The sequence below is a fragment of the Moschus berezovskii genome, chromosome 13 (genome assembly GCF_049115385.1).
Source record: "Moschus berezovskii isolate FMDL1 chromosome 13, NW_MosBer_1.0, whole genome shotgun sequence".
NCBI lineage: Eukaryota > Metazoa > Chordata > Mammalia > Artiodactyla > Moschidae > Moschus > Moschus berezovskii.
In genome coordinates this window covers 18,140,443-18,160,986 of record NC_142472.1, presented here as the reverse complement: position 1 = coordinate 18,160,986, position 20,544 = coordinate 18,140,443, and the positions used below count along the sequence as shown (strand labels likewise).

The 20,544-nt window shown below is 41.9% G+C and overlaps 1 protein-coding gene and 1 non-coding gene across 2 annotated transcripts in view; both read left to right on the top strand.

The window, feature by feature from the left end:
* GPC6 (glypican 6) overlaps positions 1-20,544 on the top strand; it is a 1,277,347-nt gene that overhangs the window by 574,894 nt on the left and 681,909 nt on the right. The gene's annotated exons all lie outside the window — the stretch shown is intronic.
* On the top strand, positions 13,204-13,276 carry TRNAE-UUC (transfer RNA glutamic acid (anticodon UUC)). The gene has a single exon. It is a non-coding gene; the product is annotated as a tRNA-Glu (tRNA).

Below are 20,544 nucleotides of genomic sequence, written 5' to 3'. Positions count from 1 at the left end.
ATATTGAGAAGACAAAGTCTTATTACTATATTAGTGTGTGCTCGGGTTACATGCATCACTCTTAGTGTAGGTTAATCTTTAGGGGGTAATTATGGTACCATTTTAAAAAAATTCACAATGGTGACTTATATGGTACCTCAGAGAGACAGAGATACAGCACAATTAATGACTCCCAAAGGTATCTTACTTGATTTCAGTATCGACTTCATAAATGTGAAATCATTGCTGTTATCCCTGTAGGAAGCACTTTCAATTCATGGAACCGTCCTGTGCCTCCAAGAATAACATGGTACTATTCTCAAGTCATATCACTTTTCTTGGAAGCTAACTTCTTGATACGATAGAAAAAAGTCAGCATTTGTAAAAGTCAGCCACTTAGACCAAATGTAGCTCTGGCTCCTACGTGAGAGTGCCACATCAGTTCAGTGAGAAAGGAGTCAGTGTTAGCTGCCACACAAACACCTGCCATGAATCTTTGATGGCTCACTCAACCCCACACAAAGGTTCTAAATTACTTTGGTTCTAGTGCAGGATTTGTGTTCCCACTCAACTCTTAAATTTGTAACAACTGCTTGCAAACCATCATGCAGCAAAAGTAATGGATCATTAGAATCAAACTTTTTTTTTTCACAGAAATTAACAAAACTGAAGGAGACTTGTTGAAATCTACTAAGTACTTAGAAATCTGCCTGGATTGTTGTGCACTTCATAATGGATTTTGCATATATACCTTGGGAGGCGATCTGAAACTTTTCCTTTGTTAAAAAGTGAAATTAAATAATGTAATTAACCAGCAGATTATTTTTATAGAATATTATATTATATCCAAGAAAAATTGGTTTCAGTGCACTTGAATTTGGGGAAGGAGAAGGAAAGATGATACAAAGACATGTAGGCATTTTCATCATCAAATCACAATTAAAACTATTGAGATATTTGCCATAAGTATTATTACAAAATAAACACTTTGGGGACATTTTTTAACACAGTCCTATACAACAGTGTTTCCTATGACCAACTTCATTCTCATAAAGCCAAGCTACGTGCATTTATCTCTTTAAGCTTTGCTGAAGACCAAATAAATCTAATTGTTACTGGTGGCAAAAAGCATCAGCTCAGTTTGGATCTCTCATTTTAGCTCAGTGGACACCCCTGATGCATCCTAAAACAATACCCAGTGTGCCTGGAAAAGACCCTGATGCTGGGAAAGTTTGAGGGCAGGAGGAAAAGCAGGCAAAAGAGGGTGAGATGGTTGGATGTCATCCCTGACTCAATGGACATGAGTTTGAGCAAACTCCAGGAGATAGCGAAGGACAGGGAAGCCTGGCGTGCTGCAGTCCATGGGGTTGCAAAGTGTCAGACAGGACTTGGAGGCTGAACAACAAAGGGTGTACTATTTATTTCCTCAGTGGTGACAACATTGGGTTTATTCTGCAGTGACTTGGGCTAAGCTCTCTGGAACTAGTGTTGATATCATTTCTTGAACATTTATCCTCAGTGACATAATTGTTACTTTGTAAATAATCAGTATGCCAAGCATTATATGACTGGGAAGCGGGTGTCTGAAAAGTGATGTGCCATAATGAAGGTATGCCTTCTGGAGATAATTTTGGCTGCTTATCAGAGCAGGAGCAGCTGTATTTTGGACTCAGAGTTTCCACTTAATACACCATGAAAAAGCAACAAGTGCTCCACCAGAAAATTGTATTTTGTTGAAAGAACTAAAGCAAAATGAGCTGCAGTTCTATACCAAGGAATATTAAAACAGTGGGGGGAAAAACTAACTTGGGAGTATATTTTTTTCAGTGTTCTGAGTCACTTTTTTTTTTAAGTGTATATTTAGTGTATATTGCCTCAGAATAAAAATATTTTTGGAATCCTTATCAGTCAGAAAACTGTCTTCTTCAATCAAAATTAGTTGGAGTCTGGAGCTAAAATAACTCCATTGGGCTCATTTGTGGAATGGCTGTGAAGGCTTAATTTTTACAAGCAAATGGCAAATGCCTGCTCCAATGTATCGCTGATACAAATTAAGTGTATACTGTATTTCATAAATGAAGGAAGAGTTATTGGAAACACTCTTTCCCTGATCACTAAAAACTGATTGCCATCAAAGAAGGGCCTGATTACTAACCACCAGCTTAGTGTTTAGCTGGAACATCTGGCCGCCTCAGAGGGGGAAATTTGCTGAGCTTAAAAAATGTTTATTCCAACTTTCAACTCATGTATGTATAGAACACAGATGAGGAATCATCTGATGTCCTTCAGATTTCTGTTGCTAAACAAATGTAACTCATCTTCAAGGGAAAATTTAGTAAACTCCTTTCCTCACTGATTTAGCTTCTTAAGCTCTTGGGTAACAAGAACTAGAGAAGAATAAAGAGCGTAAGAAAACGAAGGGTGATTAGAGCCCTTAAAAACATAACACAGGGAAATTCACTTAATAGTGTTGACCTGAATGGGAAGGAAATCCAAGCAAGAGGGGATATATGAATATGTGTGGCTGATACACTTTGATGTAGAGTAGAAACTAACCGCTATAAAGCAACTGTACTCAAAAATTAATTTAAAAAACAGGTACTGAAGGATGGTTTTAACGTTTCTTCATATGCAGTTTGATAAAGGTGGACTTTTGCGATTCTGTTTATTTTTTAATAATTTTCTTTATTTTGTCTGTGCTGGGTCTTTGTCACTGCTCGGGCCTTTCTCTAGTTGCAGCGAGTGGGAGCTACTCTCTCGTTGCAGTGTGTGGGCTTCCCATTTTGGTGGTTTCTCCTGCTGCAGAGCACGGGCTCTAGGAACAGGGGCTCAGTAGTTGCGGCTCCTGGACTCTGGAGCACAAGCTCAGTAGTAGTGGCCCACAGGTTTGGTTGCTTCGTGGCATGTGGGATCCCCCCGGACCAGGGATCGAACTCATGTCTCCTGTTTTGGCAAGGGGATTCTTTACCACGGAGCCACCAGGGGAGTCCAGTTTTTGTTACTTTGATTCATTGCATGGTGTTGAGTGAATGCCACGTCCACAGCACAGAGCTGAGTGCTCTCGGTGGAGACCATGACCTCAGGACCCACAAGTGCGTTGACTGCAAGGCGGTTATTCGACATGTGCCCTGTGCATGGCCAGTACTGGTCTTCCCACCCCTAGGGCATGGATTACTATTACTAACCTGCAGACGATTGACTCAGCTGAAGTGTCATTTTCCCTGTGAATCCTTCCTTAAGCATTTAAGATTAGGTCCTTAGAGCCGTTAAGTTTATCCATTCCTTAGCATGTAGAGGTGGCATCATGATTTCTTGCTCACTTACCAGTGCTCCATTCCTGAAGCCTGGGCACGTGATTCAGTAGCTGTGTTTTCATTCACCATTGTATTCCAGGCGCTAGAATTAAGCCTGACACATACCAGCTACTAAGTAAATGTTGATGATGGGATGAATAAATGAATGAATCAGATGCCTCCTCTCTCCTCAGTGCACTTTAACTCTAGGAACAAGACCTGTGTTGCAAAAATGATAATGAGGCAAAACACAGGAAGGGACACGCTGAAAGAGTGATTCAATAAAAGGAGTGTTTATGGGAAGTTTCTTTCAAAGCAGGATGCTCTTTTACCAGATTCTGACCAGGCAGCTTCATACGTTACTTTTTTCACTACAATAGTGGTATTTAAAGCCTTAATTCTAAAAATATAGTGACTAGCTAAAATTAGCCTGGATTTAATGCTCTGGGTCAACTTAAAGTGACATGTGAACGTCAGCAAAAAAAAAAAAGAAATGTTTCTAAGTTCTGTAAATCTCTCTGGGAATTTTTCATTGGCTCAGCTCGTTACAATCTTTTTCTCAGGGATAAGGTTTTCTAAGTCAATATTTTTCTAACAGCATGCCCTTTTGTCTTCCACTAAATATGGTAGTCTTTGTTTCTCCAATGATCACGTGAGAACAGAAAGAAAATTTCTTCTCAGAGAAGACAGAGCAGAGGCGTATATATTTCTTGCCAAAGGTTATCACCGTTTAACAATAGGAAGGAATGTCCACGTCTATAAACAGAATGCACTGTGCTTTCTGAAGTTAACACCATTTGTTTAATCTTGTTAAATAGATGGTAAAATGATCCAGGTTGTAGAGAAATACAAGCTGTAGTGACTGCCGCACATGGCAGATTAGGGACCCGAGAATGTCACAAAGGTTTCTGGGAGGAGAGATGTTCAGTCAGGTAGGACCCCTCCACCTCCCTGCTGCTTCTTGGTCCCTTGCCTACAAGCTGGTTTTTCCTCTCAGTCACCTTCCCTTGATATCTGCTTGCCCACCAATTTCTCCAACCTCACCCCTTCCATATTTTTAATTAACATTTTTCTCTTGTATTATGCACTTGCTCTTTTTTTTTGCAGGCTAGAATCACTGTCTTGATCTATACACTGACTTTGTTCAGGCTTGTGCTAAGTCACGTCAGTCATGTCCAACTCTTTGTGGACTCTGAAGAATCTAGTCCACCAGGATCCTCTGTCCATGGAAATTCCCAGGCAAGAGTACTGGAATGGGCTGCCATTTCCTTGTCCAGGGAATCTTCCCAACCCAGGGATTGAACCTGGGTCTCTTTACATTGCAGGCAGACTCTTTACAGGTGAGCTCCCCAGGGAAGCCCTGTCCAAACTTAACACGAAATTCAGGAAACCAAAATATATTGATTTTTCTTAATTTAAGCCATAAGCAACCAGGACATTATCAGCATAAACACACATACTCACATACATTCTCACATTCATTCCCTGGCTTCTGTCATGAGGTAAAGGCGTCCAAAAAGGCAGTGCTCACTAAGATTTCTTCACATCACTTATTTTCTGTTCTCTGGACATAAACTGGACATTGTCAGCAATCTTGAGCCTGCAGCAAAGAAACATTGAAAATTTCCTTTATTTTCTATTTCTAATGATCTGACATTAGAAAGACTGTGTTCTCCAGAAATTAACTTGGATCTTTTCTGAGTTCAGTGAGCATTGTGGCAGGTCGGGGGGGCTATCTTGAAGGACCCCAAAAGGGACCCTGGGCAGCATTGCATTTGCTTTTATGCTACAGTTATGTTAGGTGTGGTTTGGCACCTCCACCAGATGGAAATTAAGTCAGTTTTTCCCACCATTAACATGACATGGGCAACCTGGTACAACCAAAAATGCTTAACCTCTATCCTAGACTTTCAGGGGCTTAGATTTTTTAATATACTAGACAAGTAGCTGAGAACAACTTAGTTTTGGGGCGTAGGGAATGGTTGATCATTCTGAGGAATATTCCACGCTGCGTGCTAAAACCAAGACAGAACTTAGCAAACTGGAACAGTTGGTCACCTTATTTATTGGCAAAGACCAGAACCAAAACAAAGTCCATCTACTTTCTGTCTTTCAATCCTAAGTGTTCTTTGAACACCCTACACTTGGGTGCATGGATTTATCCCCAGGTTTTGATGACTATAGTTTTCTAATATAGTCTAAAGTCAGGAAGGTTGATTTCTCCAGTTCCATTCTTCTCTCTCAAGATTGCTTTGACTATTTGGGATCTTCTGTGTTTCCATACAAATTGTGAAATTATTTGTTCTACTTCTGTAAAAAATACTGTTGGTAGTTTGATAAGGATTGCATTGAATGCATTAAAATATATACATTAAAATAGATAGTCAGTGGAAGTTTGATGTATGATGCTGCTGCTGCTAAGTCGCTTCAGTCGTGTCCGACTCTGTGCGACCCCATAGATGGCAGCCCACCAGGCTCCCCCTTCCTTGGGATTCTCCAGGCAAGAACACTGGAGTGGGTTGCCATTTCCTTCTCCAATGCATGAAAGTGAAAAGTGAAAGTGAAGTCACTCAGTCGCGTCCGACTCTTCACGATGTATGATGAAGGGAACCCAAAGCTGTTGCTCTGTGACAACCTGGAGGGATGGAATGGGAGGTGGGAGGGATCACATGTATGTCTATGCCCAATTCATGGTGATGTATGGAGAGGCCATTGCAATATTATAAAGTATTTATCCTCCAATTAAAATAAATAATTTTTTTTAAAAAACTGCATCTGTCTGGATATAAAATAAATAGATATATTACTTACCTTTTTGATTATTCAGGCTTGCTTCAGTTATGCCATGGGTAAATACATATAACAGCAGCCATCTTGGAACATTAACTTTAGAATTACATGAAATAAAATAGGTAAAGCATAATATTAGCATTAATTCACTTTCTGTACACCCACAGATATTTCCTTATTGGCTTCTTGAGATACTAATCTTTGGTAAAGGAAATTTTTCACTGAGCTACTAAGCTGGCAACTGGTCTGTTGCTGCTGCTGCTGCTAAGTCACTTCAGTCGTGTCCGACTCTGTGAGACCCCATAGATGGCAGCCCATCAGGCTCCCCCGTCCCTGGGATTCTCCAGGCAAGAACAAAGGAGTGGGTTGCCATTTCCTTCTCCAATGTGTGAAAGTGAAAAGGGAAAGTGAAGTCGCTCAGTCATGTCTGACTCGTAGCGACCCCATGGACTGCAGCCTACCAGGCTCCTCCATCCATGAGATATTCTAGGCAAGAGTACTGGAGTTGTTACATACCATTATTTCTTTGAGCTTAGACATTAAATACCATCTCCTCCAAAGTTGGACCCCACTTGCTAATGTGCTAAGGGAATTTGTTCTCTCTCCGTTCTTTTGATCTGCTCCTGGAGAAATGGGCCAGTTCAGCAGTTTTGTAGAGGCTTAGAGGTGCTACCCAGCAAGACACACATAGAAGCCAGGAGTGCAGTGATGGCTTTTGAGAAAACAAAGAGCTTTACTCTGAGGTCTACCAAAATGGAGACCAGAGACAGTGTTCAAATCGGTCTCCTCTATCCAGGGTTTCAGGTGAAATTTTATGAGTTAAGGGAAAAATCAAAGTTGGAAGCTGATTCAGTTCAGTCCAGTTCAGTTCAGTTCAGTTGCTCAGTCATGTCCGACTCTCCACGACCCCATCAATCACAGCACGCCAGTTCTCCCTGTCCATCACCAACTCCCAGAGTTCACTCAAATTCATGTCCATCGAGTCGGTGATGCCATCCAGCCATCTGATTCTCTGTCGTCCCCTTCTCCTCCCGCCCCCAACCTTTCCCAGCATCAGAGTCTTTTCCACTGAGTCAACTTGTCTCATGAGGTGGCCAAAGTATTGCAGTTTCAGCTTTAGCATCAGTCCTTCCAATGAACACCCAGGATCGATCTCCTTTAGAATGGACTGGTTGGATCTCCTTGCAGTCCAAAGGACTATCAAGAGTCTTCTCCAACACCACGGTTCAAAAGCATCAATTCTTCGGCGCTCAGCTTTCTTCACAGTCCAACTCTCACATCCATACATGACCACAGGAAAAACCATTGCCTTGACTAGACGGACCTTGGTCGGCAAAGTAATGTCTCTGCTTTTTAATATACTATCAAGGTTGGTCATAACTTTCCTTCCAAGGAGTAAGCGTCTTTTAATTTCATGGCTGCAATCAGCATCTGCAGTGATTTTGGAGCCTAAAAAAATAAAGTCTGACACTATTTCCACTGTTTTTCAATCTATTTCCCATGAAGTGATAGGACCAGATGCCATGATCTTTGTTTTCTGAATGTTGAGCTTCAAGCCAACCTTTTCACTCTCCTCTTTCACTTTCATCAAGAGGCTTTTGAGTTCCTCTTCACTTTCTGCCATAAGGGTAGTGTCATCTGCATATCTGAGGTTATTGATATTTCTCCCAGCAATCTTGATTCCAGCTTGTGCTTCTTCCAGCCCAGCGTTCCTCATGATGTACTCTGCATATAAGCTAAATAAGCAAGGTGACAATATACAGCCTTGATGTACTCCTTTTCCTATTTGGAACCAGTCTGTTGTTCCATGTAGAGTTCTGACTGTTGCTTCCTGACCTGCATACAGGTTTCTCAAGAAGCAGGTCAGGTGGTCTTGGATTCCCATCTCTTTCAGAATGTTCCACAGTTTATTGCGATCCACACAGTCAAAGGCTTTGGCATAGTCAATGAAGCAGAAATAGATGGTTTTCTGGAACTCTCTTGCTTTCTCCATGATCCAGCGGATGTTGGCAATTTGATCTCTGGTTCCTCTGCCTTTTCTAAAACCTGCTTGAACATCTGGAAGTTCACGGTTCACATATTGCTGAAGCCTGCCTTGGAGAATTTTGAGCATGAATTTACTAGCGTGTGAAATGAGTGCAATTGTGCGGTAGTTTGAGCATTCTTTGGCATTGCCTTTCTTTGGGATTGGAATGAAGACTGACCTTTTACAGTCCTGTGGCCACTGTTGAGTTTTCCAAATTTGCTGGCATAATGAGTGCAACACTTTCACAGCATCATCTTTCAAGATTTGAAATAGCTCAACTGGAATTCCATCACCTCCACTAGCTTTGTTTGTAGTGATGCTTTCTAAGGCCCACTGAACTTCACATTCCAAGATGTCTGGCTCTAGGTCAGTGATCACGTTATCGTGACTATCTTGGTCAGAAGCTGATTGGCTAGTCTCAAATCAGTTCATACAAGCTACTGGTGTTACTGGAAGCCAGGTTCTCCTTATGGATGGGCTTTTCGGTTTGTCCAACACACCAGTGGCAATGTTTCTATTCTCTGAGTTCCGTAGACTGAAGATTTTTGGTCCTGGGGGTCCTCCTGAAGACATGCTTTCTGTTATGTGTTTGCACAGTGCTGTCTTTGAAAATTAGCCCTAGTTTTTTGATTGATCAGCCACCTGTTTGAGAAGGCAACCAAGTTAAGATGGTGCTGTTTCAGTTTACCCGCCCCCGTTTTCCACAACTTGACCTTAAAAAGATCCTGAAGACATTCTTCAAAAGGTAAGAGCAGATGTTTGAGATGAAGAGGGGCCAGGAGGAGAAAACTTTGGTGATGGTGCGGAAGGCCATGGCTCTCTCAGGCCTTGGGCAGAAGGTATTCAACCTGGATGTTGCTTAGACACGTAGACTCATGCCTGTATGATCACTTCTGGGGAGGTAAAATGTTTTGGCCATCTCCTAGGAAGGTAAGTGCTTCCCTGGTGGCTCAGTGGTAAATAATGAGCAGAAGATTTGAGTTCAATCCCTGGGTGGGAAAATCCCCTGGAGAAGGAAATGGAAACCCACTCCAGTATTTTTGCCTGGAGAATCCCACGGGCAGAGGAGTCTGACCGGCTACAGTCATTGGGGTGCTGAAAGAGTCGGATACAACTTAGCGACTCAGCAGCAAGTAACAACGATAAGAACAACAGGAAGGATAATCCAAATCACTAGGCTCAGAAACAAATGAAGGCCTGAGTGTTTCAGCCTGTATTCTCCTGACTTCCTCTTTCAAATTCAGCTCTGAGTCTCAGCCCCCTCAGGTCTCTTTCTTCAAGGTGACCTTTTCACGCTCTTCCTCGTCGAGTATGTTTTTCAAGGTGGTGAAACGGAGCCTGGACTCTCCTAGGCCCCTCTGCAATAAGCAGCCTGCCCTTAGCACATGGGAGGAAACTGCTAGGAACCTCTGACCAAACCGGGTGCAGCCTTGAAATTACTGGCATGGATCCCTCGCAGCCGGGTAGCATGCTTTCACGATAGACATTGTGGACAGTCATCTCCAGTGGAAAGCTTTCAGGGTTCCCTAAGTGAACCCTCACATCCAAGCTGATCATAGTCAAGACTGTTCTTTTTCCTCAGTGCCTTCTCCATGGAATCCTTACAGCCAAGTTGTGAACAGTTACTATGGCTTACTTTTTCCTTACTTCTTTCCAGAAACCAGACTAGGAGATGAAATTTGTCTCTAAATCCTAAGGCTCTTGCTTTCTCTCTTATGCCTCTTGAGGTTGTTTGATTTCTCTGCTTTTCTGGAGCAGTTGGGGGAGAGGAGGTGGAGGTGTTGGTGAGGGAAGGCCATTTTCTAGAGATCTGTAATCTATACACTGTTTTCAGCTCTTGGGTTTGAAACCTGAGTATTGACAAAGTCTTTGACTGGAGGGCTGCTTGCTCACAAGCTGTCTCCAAATGTCCATCCTCAGAGGGACCAGCTAACCCCTCAGAACCAGCTCTAAGGTGGAGAGAAGTTGGGTGGGACAGGGGAGCAGCCACTATTGTACTCAGCAACTCTGTATAAAGGAACAACGCATGCTCTAAGCCACAGATTGGCAAGCCCTAGTGCTTGCTTTACTTTTTCATGATCTTAAGGGTTTTCCAGGTGTAGCCAAGCTTCTGCATACCACAGACCTGGAGTTTCTGAGAAGATTGGTTGCCACCAGGTTGGCATCAGGCCAATCCGTGAAGCCTGGGAAGAGGCAGCAGGAATCCTCTAAAGGCAGCTGTTACAGGCTCTTCCATGGTTCTGCTGGCCAAGAAGTAATCTATCTTCAGCCCTACTACAGAGGAAACCCAGTCAGCCAACTGAAAAGCTCAGACTTCTCTAAGGGCTTGCTTTTCTTCAGGGGATGGACTCCCAGATGAAGAACTCTTGTCTGCCCTTTCCTGAGCTCTTCCTGGCACTGTGAGTACCACCTTTCCTCAGGTCAAGAGTGGACAAGTACAAGTAACAGGTTCACAAAGTGTGACCCTGATTAGGTTTTTTAAGTTACTTTGCTGAATAAGGAGATGTAAAACTATGGTTCAGAAGGAGAACCTTCAGAAAAGCCCGTCTTGCCTGAGTCAGAGCCTAACAGTGGTCTCGACTTACTGCAGTTTGCTCCTCCTTAAGTCCCTCTCGAGGTTCCCAGCCTTATGAAAGGAATTCCTTGCCAAGGCTCCTCTGCCCACCATCCTCCTCTGGCCCCCTCTAGCCCTTGCTTCTCCACACTGTTCATAGCAGGAGTGGGATTCTATCTGCCTTCTCTCTGGATTCTTCTGTGGAGCCTCATTACTTCTTTTTCAGTAGATAGCTGGTCAGAGACCCAAAAACCGCTATTTGAAATTTGCTTGCTGAAGTCAGCTTTCCAACTTCTTAAGTTTTCTCAGCACTGCACCTTAAGGTTCTTAGTAGACAAAGACCCACTTCTTCTGGAAAATCAATCCTTTCCTCCCACATACTTTCTCGGTCAAATAAGGTTACAGTCTTATTTGACACTTACTTAAACAGTTCTCATCGTGAGCATGGTTTACAGTTTGCTGACTAATTAAAACACAAACCAAAGCACAACTCTCTAGATAGAAAAGGAGATACCTTGTAACCTCATTAAAGTACTCTTTGTCATCTTTTCCTTCCAGACTTTGAAACTCATTTTGTTTTCAAACACCAACATCTTTGTTCATCATCAAGGTCTTTTATGCTAAACATAATAGTAACATATATCAAAGACTGTTGGCATTCCCCCTGTCCAGGATAACCAAACCTGTAATCTAAAAATACAAGTAGTTTTCGTCTCTTCGATAGGAATTAAGCAGCCTACAAGGTCATAAAGTAAGTCAGGGAGCTGACTAGAAACACAGCCCGGGACAACTGACCCCCAGGTCTGTTCATTGTACTAGATCACACTTCCTTCCTCGGTGAGAAACTTCCCACAGCAGGAAGAACCAAAGAGCAAGCCTCTAAATTATACATGACTGTTTGTCTCGTTTTCCCTTCATGGCTAACTGAAGATGCAGGGCAGTGCTACTTTTTGGTTTTGTCTCCCGTATCATCTTGTTTGTCTCACAAGTGACAGGGAGTATCTGCTGCAATTTGGCTTCATTGAAGACCAGACAGAAGTCGGTGGGCTTTGAGGAGTCTCAGGATGACAGGCTTGGTGTCTTGGTTCACACTTAGGTATGCCGTTCATTGTTTGTTTTACCCTTTAGACTAAAACTGAGAAAGTGAAAGTTGCAAAGTCACATCTGACTCTTGGTAACCCCTTGGACTAAACAGTCTATGGAATTCTCCAGGCCAGAATTCTGGAGTAGGTAGCCTTTCCCTTCTCTGGGGATCATCCCAACCCAGGGATTAAACCCAGGTCTCCTGTGTTGCAGGCAGATTCTTTACCAGCTGACACACAAGGGAAGTCCAAGAATACTGGAGTGGGTAGCCTATCCCTTCTCCAGCAGATCTTCCCAACCCAGTAATCAAACCGGGGTCTCTTGCATTGCAGGCAGATTCTTTACCAACTGAGCTATAAAAATGCATAACTTTTAAAAGTCAACTACCTGAGATGTTTAGTTGATAGGATGGGAATATGGGTGGCTGAAGAAAAACTATCAAAACATTCAACTACCAAATAAGGAAAACATAAAAGTTCCCAGTCCTTATGAATGTTAAGCATGGGAGGCATCATACTTGGATTAGGGTTGAGAATAGAAGTTCAGAGTTTCTTGCAGCCTGTTTAGTCTGAAAAAGATTAGGACTCTGGAGAGAGAGTGGAACCAAGTTGCCAAAACCACAGTTCTGCATGATCACTCACAAGTGATATTTTGGAGAGAGAATTCATACCACATCTCACAGTATGCTTTTGGGTATTATCTTCATTGCATGTCCTTGTTCATTGGTCTTTGAGACCTAAGCACCAAAACTATTGCAGAAATGTCACTAATAAAAAAAGAAAAGTAATGGTGTCAACTAATGCTCTATAACTGTGAGTCTTTACTTCTGTGTGCTTTTTTTTCTTCTTTACAAAGATACCAGCATTGCTTACGTTTTAGGCTTTCTCAATGTGTTCAAATTTGCAACAGCACAAGCCTATACCTCCCGCTTGTTCCCGTCTGTCTGGTGTATAGTGTAGCATTTGGCTTAATATGAAATCTGCATGAATAGAAATGAAGGATTTCGGTGGGAAGGCCTGACCTTGTACATCTGGTGGTGGGCAGTGAGGCACCATTTGAGAGCAGTGTGGAGTAAGGAGAGGTGAGTTTGGGGAATATTATAAAGGCGGCATGTACAGAAGGAAGAGAAACAAGAAGAAAGAAGCTTGGGTAGACAGTCCTATAACAAAAATGGAATTTCAGGATGTCAATCCTGCCCTGGCTTTGCCAGTCACGTCCTGCTCTTCACTCTTCAGGTGGGGACCCATCTCCTGAGCAGCAGAGGGGCACAGACCCCCTACCACAGCATCTTTCTGAGGGGTTGTATGATCCCTCCCAGAAGCTGGAGTTCTTTTCACTGCCTCCCCCATCCTTTTTTTATTAGAATTTGCTGCCTTTAGGAATGACTAGAGCGCTAGGAAAAGGAGTCATGTCAAATATCAGAATCACTGCTTCCGTGGTGAGACATTTTCCCTTTAATATCTTTCATGATAGGGGATTCCCTGGTGGTCCAGTGGTTAGGACTTGGTACTTTCACTGCCAGGAGCCTAGGTTCAATTCCTGGTCAGGGAACTAAATCCCATAAGTCATACGGCACAGTTAATTAATAATAATAATAATGTCGCCCATGACAGGACACTGCATATCCTTACAAATAAAGCACTTTTGCACAGAATTTAGCTAATAAGACAGGTAGAGAATAAGACATGAAGATAGTTTTAGAGTATTAAAATGTCATTCTCACTCATGTGTTTATTGAGCTTATGTATACAGTTCAACTACTTTGTTTAGCTTCTATACTGCAAGAAATAGTTTCAAAATAGCCATTCATATTCCTTGTATCTCACTTACTGCTCTCTGTCTACAGAGATTCCCTGCACTCACCTGTCTGCCAAACTTCTTGGCTAATCAGAAGTTGGAGCAGCCTTCTCTCCCATGGTTTTCTCACCCTAGTCAGTCTCAATCTATGTCCTTTGATTAGTAAAAGTGAAAAAGTAAAAGCGTTAGTCGTTCAGCCATGTCTGACTCTTTGCAACTCCGGAGACTATAGCCTGCCAGACTCTTCTGTCCGTGGAATTCTCCAGACAAGAATACTGGAGTGGGTAGCCATTCCCTTCTCCAGGGGATCTTCCCAACCCAGGGATCAAACCCGTATCTCCTGCACTGCAAGCAGATTCTTAACCATCTGAGTCACCGGGGATCATCTGTGATTTCTGTATCCATCAAACCATTCCCTGTCCTGCTTTGCCCACCAGGTATCCTCTTAGAGACTACTGAGCACTGAGTATCAAAAGTCTGTCCTTAATCAGCTCTGATTGCCATTACAAGATACCAAGTCTGGGTGATTTAACCGACAGAAATGTATCTCACATTTCTGGAGGCTAGAAATCCAAAGTCAAGGTCACAGATTCAGTTCCTGGTGAGCGTCCTTTTCCTAACTTGCAGCTGGCCACCTTCTCACTGTGTCTTCACATAGCAGAGAGACAGTGAGCGTCTCTCTCTTCCTCTTCTATAAAGTCGCTCATCCTATGATGGTGGCCCCGCCTTTAGGACTTCATCTACACCTAATTACCTCCCTACCTGCAAATACAAGGGCACATTGTCACATAGGGTCTTAGGGCTCCAGTGTATGAATTTGAGAGGACATACCCACTCAATTCATAAATGCCCTTGACCTTAGATTCAATAGAAAGATGTGAGATGGAACGCGTGGCCGCTTCAAGAATTCTCTTTAGGCGGAGGTCCTGTGGCCATTCAGAGAGCTGCACCAACCTCTTTTTACCATGTGACAGATAGCTCAGAGGCAGGGAGATAAGTTCACATCCAGAAGACCTAAGAGCCACTTTGGCTTAGATGCCTCCTGGCCCAGAGCAGCCAGTGTTTCTGACAGACCACTGGGCATAGCTGTCCTTGTATAAATCAAGGGTCAGAAGAGACAGAAAAGTCAGGACATTCAGGGACACCCCAAACTGGGAAGACTATCCCAGACTTTTATAACTTATTTCTAGTTCTTCCCAGACTAAACTTAATTTGTCAATCCGGGTCATTTTTCCTGTAGATATTATTTGTAACTAACATAGTTAGTATATGTCAGGTGACCAGGGGAACAGAGTGCTAGTACATTCATTGAAGGTCAAGTTGTCATGAAAAAGAAGAAAGGAGGGCTATTAACCCTTTGCCCACTCTCCTAGGTTAGTGGTCACCATCCCCTGTACCCTGCTTCTTGGAGCCATTCCTAAGAGCACTGGAACATTTAGGGAAGTTATCACAAAGTGTCTTATATTTTGAACTTGATTAGGAGATAAGTTATGCTAATATAATACACTTTTCTCCAACCTCTCCTTAGCATATTACTTTTACCAGAATCCCAGACACTAATGACACACTCAATGCTATAATTAGTAAAAGTCATGTATAATGCCTTAGTGATGGATTAACTTTTTCAGGAACTCTTTTTAATAATGCTGTGCTCTGAGCAACATCCAAATGCATAAATTTAAAAAGTGATTACAGAGGTATACTCCTCATAATCAGAGTTGGTTCATCAATAAGCATTTATTTAGAAGTCCCAGTGAATCATGGCCTGTTCTGGGCTCTGGAAATTCATGGTGAAAAAGAGAATGTCCCTCCTTTAAGGAGCTTGCACTTGACTGCAAGGGGACCATCAACTGGTTTAAAAACTAAATACTTAATATAGTTTGTGATAATCAGGTAATGTACTAAACCAAGGCATAGTGGGCATTGAGGTTGGGGCCGGTGTGGTGGTGAGATGAAGAACAGCTGCTTTAACCAGAAAGATTAGGATCAGGAAAAGCACCTGGGAGGCGATGCCATCTAATTTAAGACAGGAAAGGCTGAGAAAGCCATGCAAAGCTGGAGAGGAGCATCCCAAGAGAAGGAACAAAGGTGAATGTTCAGAGAAAAGAAAGTACTTGATATCACAACAACACAACAATAAACAACACAATGCACTAAAAAACATAGTACAGAATCACAATCAGTTCAGTTCAATTCAGTCGCTCAGTCGTGTCCTACTCTTTGAGACCCCATGAACCGGAGCACGCCAGGCCTCCCTGTCTATCACCAACTCGCAGAGTTCACACAAAGTCGTGTCCATTGAGTTGGTGATGCCATCCAACCATCTCATCCTCTGTCGTCCCCTTCTCCTGCTGCCCTCAATCTTTCCAAGCATGAGTTCTTTTCAAATGAGTCAGCTCTTCGCATCAGGTGCCCAAAGTATTGGCATTTCGGCTTCAACATCAGTCCTTCCAATGAACACCCAGGACTAATCTACTTTAGGGTGTACTGGTTGGATCTCCTTGCACTCCAAGGGACTCTCAAGAGTCTTCTCCAACACCACAATTCAAAAGCATCAATTCTTTGGCATCCAGCTTTTTTTATAGTCCAACTCTCACATCCATACATGACTACTGGAAAAACCATAGACTTGACTAGACGGACCTTTGTTAACAAAGTAATGTCTCTTTTTAATATGCTATCTAGGTTGGTCATAACTTTCCTTCCAAGGAGTAAGCGACTTTTACACAATGGTAAACAATTATTATACCCATTGCCAATAACGTAGGGCTTACTCTGTGCTTGGCACTGTTACTTTACTTCTCAAACCATTTACAAGATTTCACATTTGCAGAAACTAATGCCTCCAGAAGTGAGTGACACGCTGAAAGTCACATGGAGTTCAGGTTTCATGTCTGAGATTTGAACCCAGGTCCAAAGTTTTAGTTCGAAAACACTCTCCTCAACCTAAGTCCGTAATTTTCTAGAACCAGATGGTTGTTGCTACCTTCTGGCCTCCTCTGCTTCTGAGTGAGGCTACAAAAAAGACGATGCCAAGTGTGATCAGCGAGAAATGAAAAGCACATGTATTTGGCCAAGCAAGTATTACTTTGCAGTCTATTAGCTATGGTTAAATATTTAACACCTTTGAAAGCTCTGGGTTGATGACATTTTCAAATTGCCAATTTCTGTTTACTTTGGGGCAGATTGCAACATTACTCTATTCAAGAACAGTCAGCCCAGCCTTGCTTTGCTAAAACTGAGTGGCTCGCTCTTAACACCCAAAGCAGAAGTTGGCGAACATTGTCTAAACAAACCAATTTCAACAGAATTTTAACGTTACTCAGAGATATATTGCTGTCAAAAAAAAAAAAAATCTCTGAAAAGTCACAAAATTCTGCAGTATGACTCATTATTTGCTGACTGTTTGTGTGGGAAAATAATTGGCTTTTTAAAATGTAGTGCTGCAGCCAGAAACAATAAACCCCCTTTGCAAACACAATCCAGTTTCATTTGCCTCTAAAACCTTTTATTTTCTACATTTTCATTGAGCACTGGCCTGGAGAAACAACTAAACCTCTTTTGACAGAGAAGCATTTAAAAAAGGAAATACAATGTAAGTAATCTCTCAAAGCATTATTTGAAAGAATCAGGGGATTGGATTTTGTTTTATTAATAATATTATAATGGTAATCATCATTGGGAGGCCTGGCGTGCTGTGATTCATGGGGTTGCGGAGAGTCGGACACGGTTGAGCGACTGAACTGAACTGAACTGAATCATCATTTGTATATTGGACCCTCACTTTTGCAGGCAGGGTTTGGAGTACTTTAAGGCCAACTCTGAAATAGTCACTACAAACATCCATATCTTACAGATGAAATAAATGAGATGTAGACAGGTCAACCAACTCTCTTTTACTACCTCGTTAAAGTTTCTTTAGAGAATGTGCGTAGCATCTCTTTTGAGCCCCAGTGTCCCCAATACTGGGACAGAGAATTAATATCTGGATCTATTGGTCCATTTCTCTAATTGATCTTTCAAAGTATGTTTAATATATTCAGGATACATTCTCTATTAAGACTAGCACATATTTGTAGTTCGGCCCTTGGCTCTATTAAGAGCAAGTTTGGAAAACCCCATATGGTGGGCTGTTACTAAGTCAGTTGTGATGCTTGTGCAGTGTATATGACATAAATATCTTTTAATCATGCTCGTCTTGTCCCTCTTAAACCATTAAACCCATCCCTTCCCCTGCTGACTTTCAGAAATGTCAAGTGCTATGGAGATGAGTGGGATTTGGGCCATTCTTCACCAAAAAATGACCAATGGATAGGACAGTTATGTTAATAATATGATGAAGCACATTTGCTCATGTAACTAACTCCTATCTTGTTTCTTTACCCATAGTGATACCTATAATAATAAAGGTGAGGAATTAAACCCACATCTGGTTAAGCGGTCTTCCAAAAGAGATACACGTCTCATATCCTTACTCTTCTGACCCCAGCTCAGTTGGTAGCTTTTGAGTTTAGCCTTCTAATTGGTACCATGCTGTTATCATTGCACAGCCATGGGGGAAAAGGATCCCACACATGAGCTGGAACTTAGATGCTCAAACAAATGTCAGTTTCCTCTCCCAAGCCCACTTTCTTTGGAGTGGAAAAATATTTTCTCCATTTCCCAGTGTTTATATTTCTTACATTCTGACACTTGCTTGTATTTCTTAACTCTTACATTACCTAAGATTGATGCTTTCTACTAATATTAGATAAACTAAGCTAAGCCTTTCCATTTGCACAGATTACTCCCCGAAAGCAGGCAAATCACATTCTAGCCTTTTATTTGGGCATTCCTGTATGTTCTGCCATGATGTCTTTGTTGTCAATGAGGTTTTTATTGTTTGCTTAACAAAATTATCTCATTAAGCGAATGGCTTTAGGGATTCATTTGCTTTTATTTCATTACTAGCTTGGGAAAAAGATATACAACTTTTGTTAGGGGAGTATGTCAAAAAATAGGATCTGTACCTATACGGAGATTATTTTTATAATCTATTTCCCTGTATAGTAATAACATTATTTTATAGGTTTACATTAATACGTTTAATTGCTGCCTTGAGAATTCCAAAGCTAATATGTGCAATGGTACTGCTAATGTCCATTGCATTCTATATAAGTAAATCATACTCATTCATATATCTTTTTCTGTAAATCTAAATGGGCTTCCCTGGTGGCTCAGACAGTAAAGAATCTGCCTGCAATGCGGAGACCTGTGTTCGATCCCTGGGTTGGGAAGATCCCCTGGAAAAGGGCATGGCAAGCCACTCCAGTATTGCCTGGAGAATCCCTGGGACAGAGGAGCCTGGCAGGCTACAGTTCACGTGGTCACAAAGAGTCAGTACTAAGCACATATATTATTTATATATATCTACGTCTATATCTATATGTAGATTTATATTTCTTAGGTTAGCTAAGAGTTGTCTGCCATCAAATATGGGTTACCATATTAAACAAAAGCTACTTTAAATTAAAATATTTTAAGGGAAAAGCAAGTTGTCAAGTCTACTAGACTTACATTTATAACACCAGAGGAACATTCAATGTAAGTGAGATCTTGAAAGAGAAGTCAGAGGTGAGCTTTTTCAATGCTGGTAATTAATTCTTGCTTTGCATAGGCTAATTGAGGGCAGTCATCAAATACTGGATGCCATTTCATTTCCTAACTGTCAATGGAACTACAATCTGCTTTCCCTGCTAAATCTGTTAACCCCTGTGCTTTTCTTTGCTGGTAGAGGCATGTTTAAGATAGAGGGGCACCGTGAGCTTTGTTTGCTTTCATGAATGTCAATATTTTCCTTCAAGTGAATTGAATGTTGTTCCTTTGTCAGAGTTTTCTTTTCCTAACATCTCTGTTAGGGTATACACACACACATACACAAACAGCAGTAAAGAAAAATATTGAAAAAAAAATGGAGGACCAAAATAAAGAGAGTGAACTGGAGGATATTTCTTAGATAGGCTGTCTTATGTTATAGAATAACTGCTGCTCTGATACATGTGAGTATATTAAAGAATTCACTCAGCAAATGGTGACTGTGTATGTACTAACTGATAAGCGTTGGATAAGCATTGGCTAAATATTGGAGAGTCCCTTGAACTGCAAGGAGATCCAACCAGTCCATCCTAAGGGAGATCAGTCCTTGATGTTCTTTGGAAGGACTGATGTTGAAGCTGAAACTCCAATACTTTGGTCACCTGATGTGAAGAGCTGACTCACTGGAAAAGACCCTGATGCTGGGAAATATTGAGGGCAAGAGGGGAAGGGGACGGCAGAGGATGAGATGGTTAGATGGCATCACTGACTCAATGGACATGAGTTTGGGTGGACTCCGGGAGTTGGTGATGGACAGGGAGGCCTGGCTTGCTGCGATTCTTGGGTCACAAAGATTCAGACATGACTGAGCAACTGAACTGAAGTATTGGAGAAGTGAGAGAAAAGGCAAAAAAAGAAGCTCAGAGACTATTGTTGAGGTTGGGGTGACATCAGTCCACATGCTTGGATGTGGCCCTTGGGCATCACGGGTAATTTTCTTGGGAACCTGCGTATCTGTCCTAGAACAAGAACACTTCGGTCACTCTCTGCAGTTTCTTTTGCTAACTGTCCTTCGTTTCTTAGCTCTCACCTCTGCCCAGAAAAATCCCATTCCAAGCAAATGGCTTATTTGGCAATGATTGAGTCTACAGAGCCAAGTCTTCCCATGGGAAGATGTGTTTTGATGTGTGCTTTGAGTTTCTGGGTTGGCTGGATGCATTTGCCTTGAAGTCCAGAGAGACTGTGGCATGTCTTAGTCTATCAAATAACTCAAAGAACTGCAGCAAATCCAACTCGAATAAATCACTTTTCTAAAAGACAATTGAGATAAACATTTCAGGGTTTTTTGTTCTTTTTTTCCTTGAGTTCATGATGATTTTGATCTCACTGATATCACTCTGTGTTTAGGCTTTGTATTTTACAGTTTTGTGTGTGTGTGTGTGTGTTGC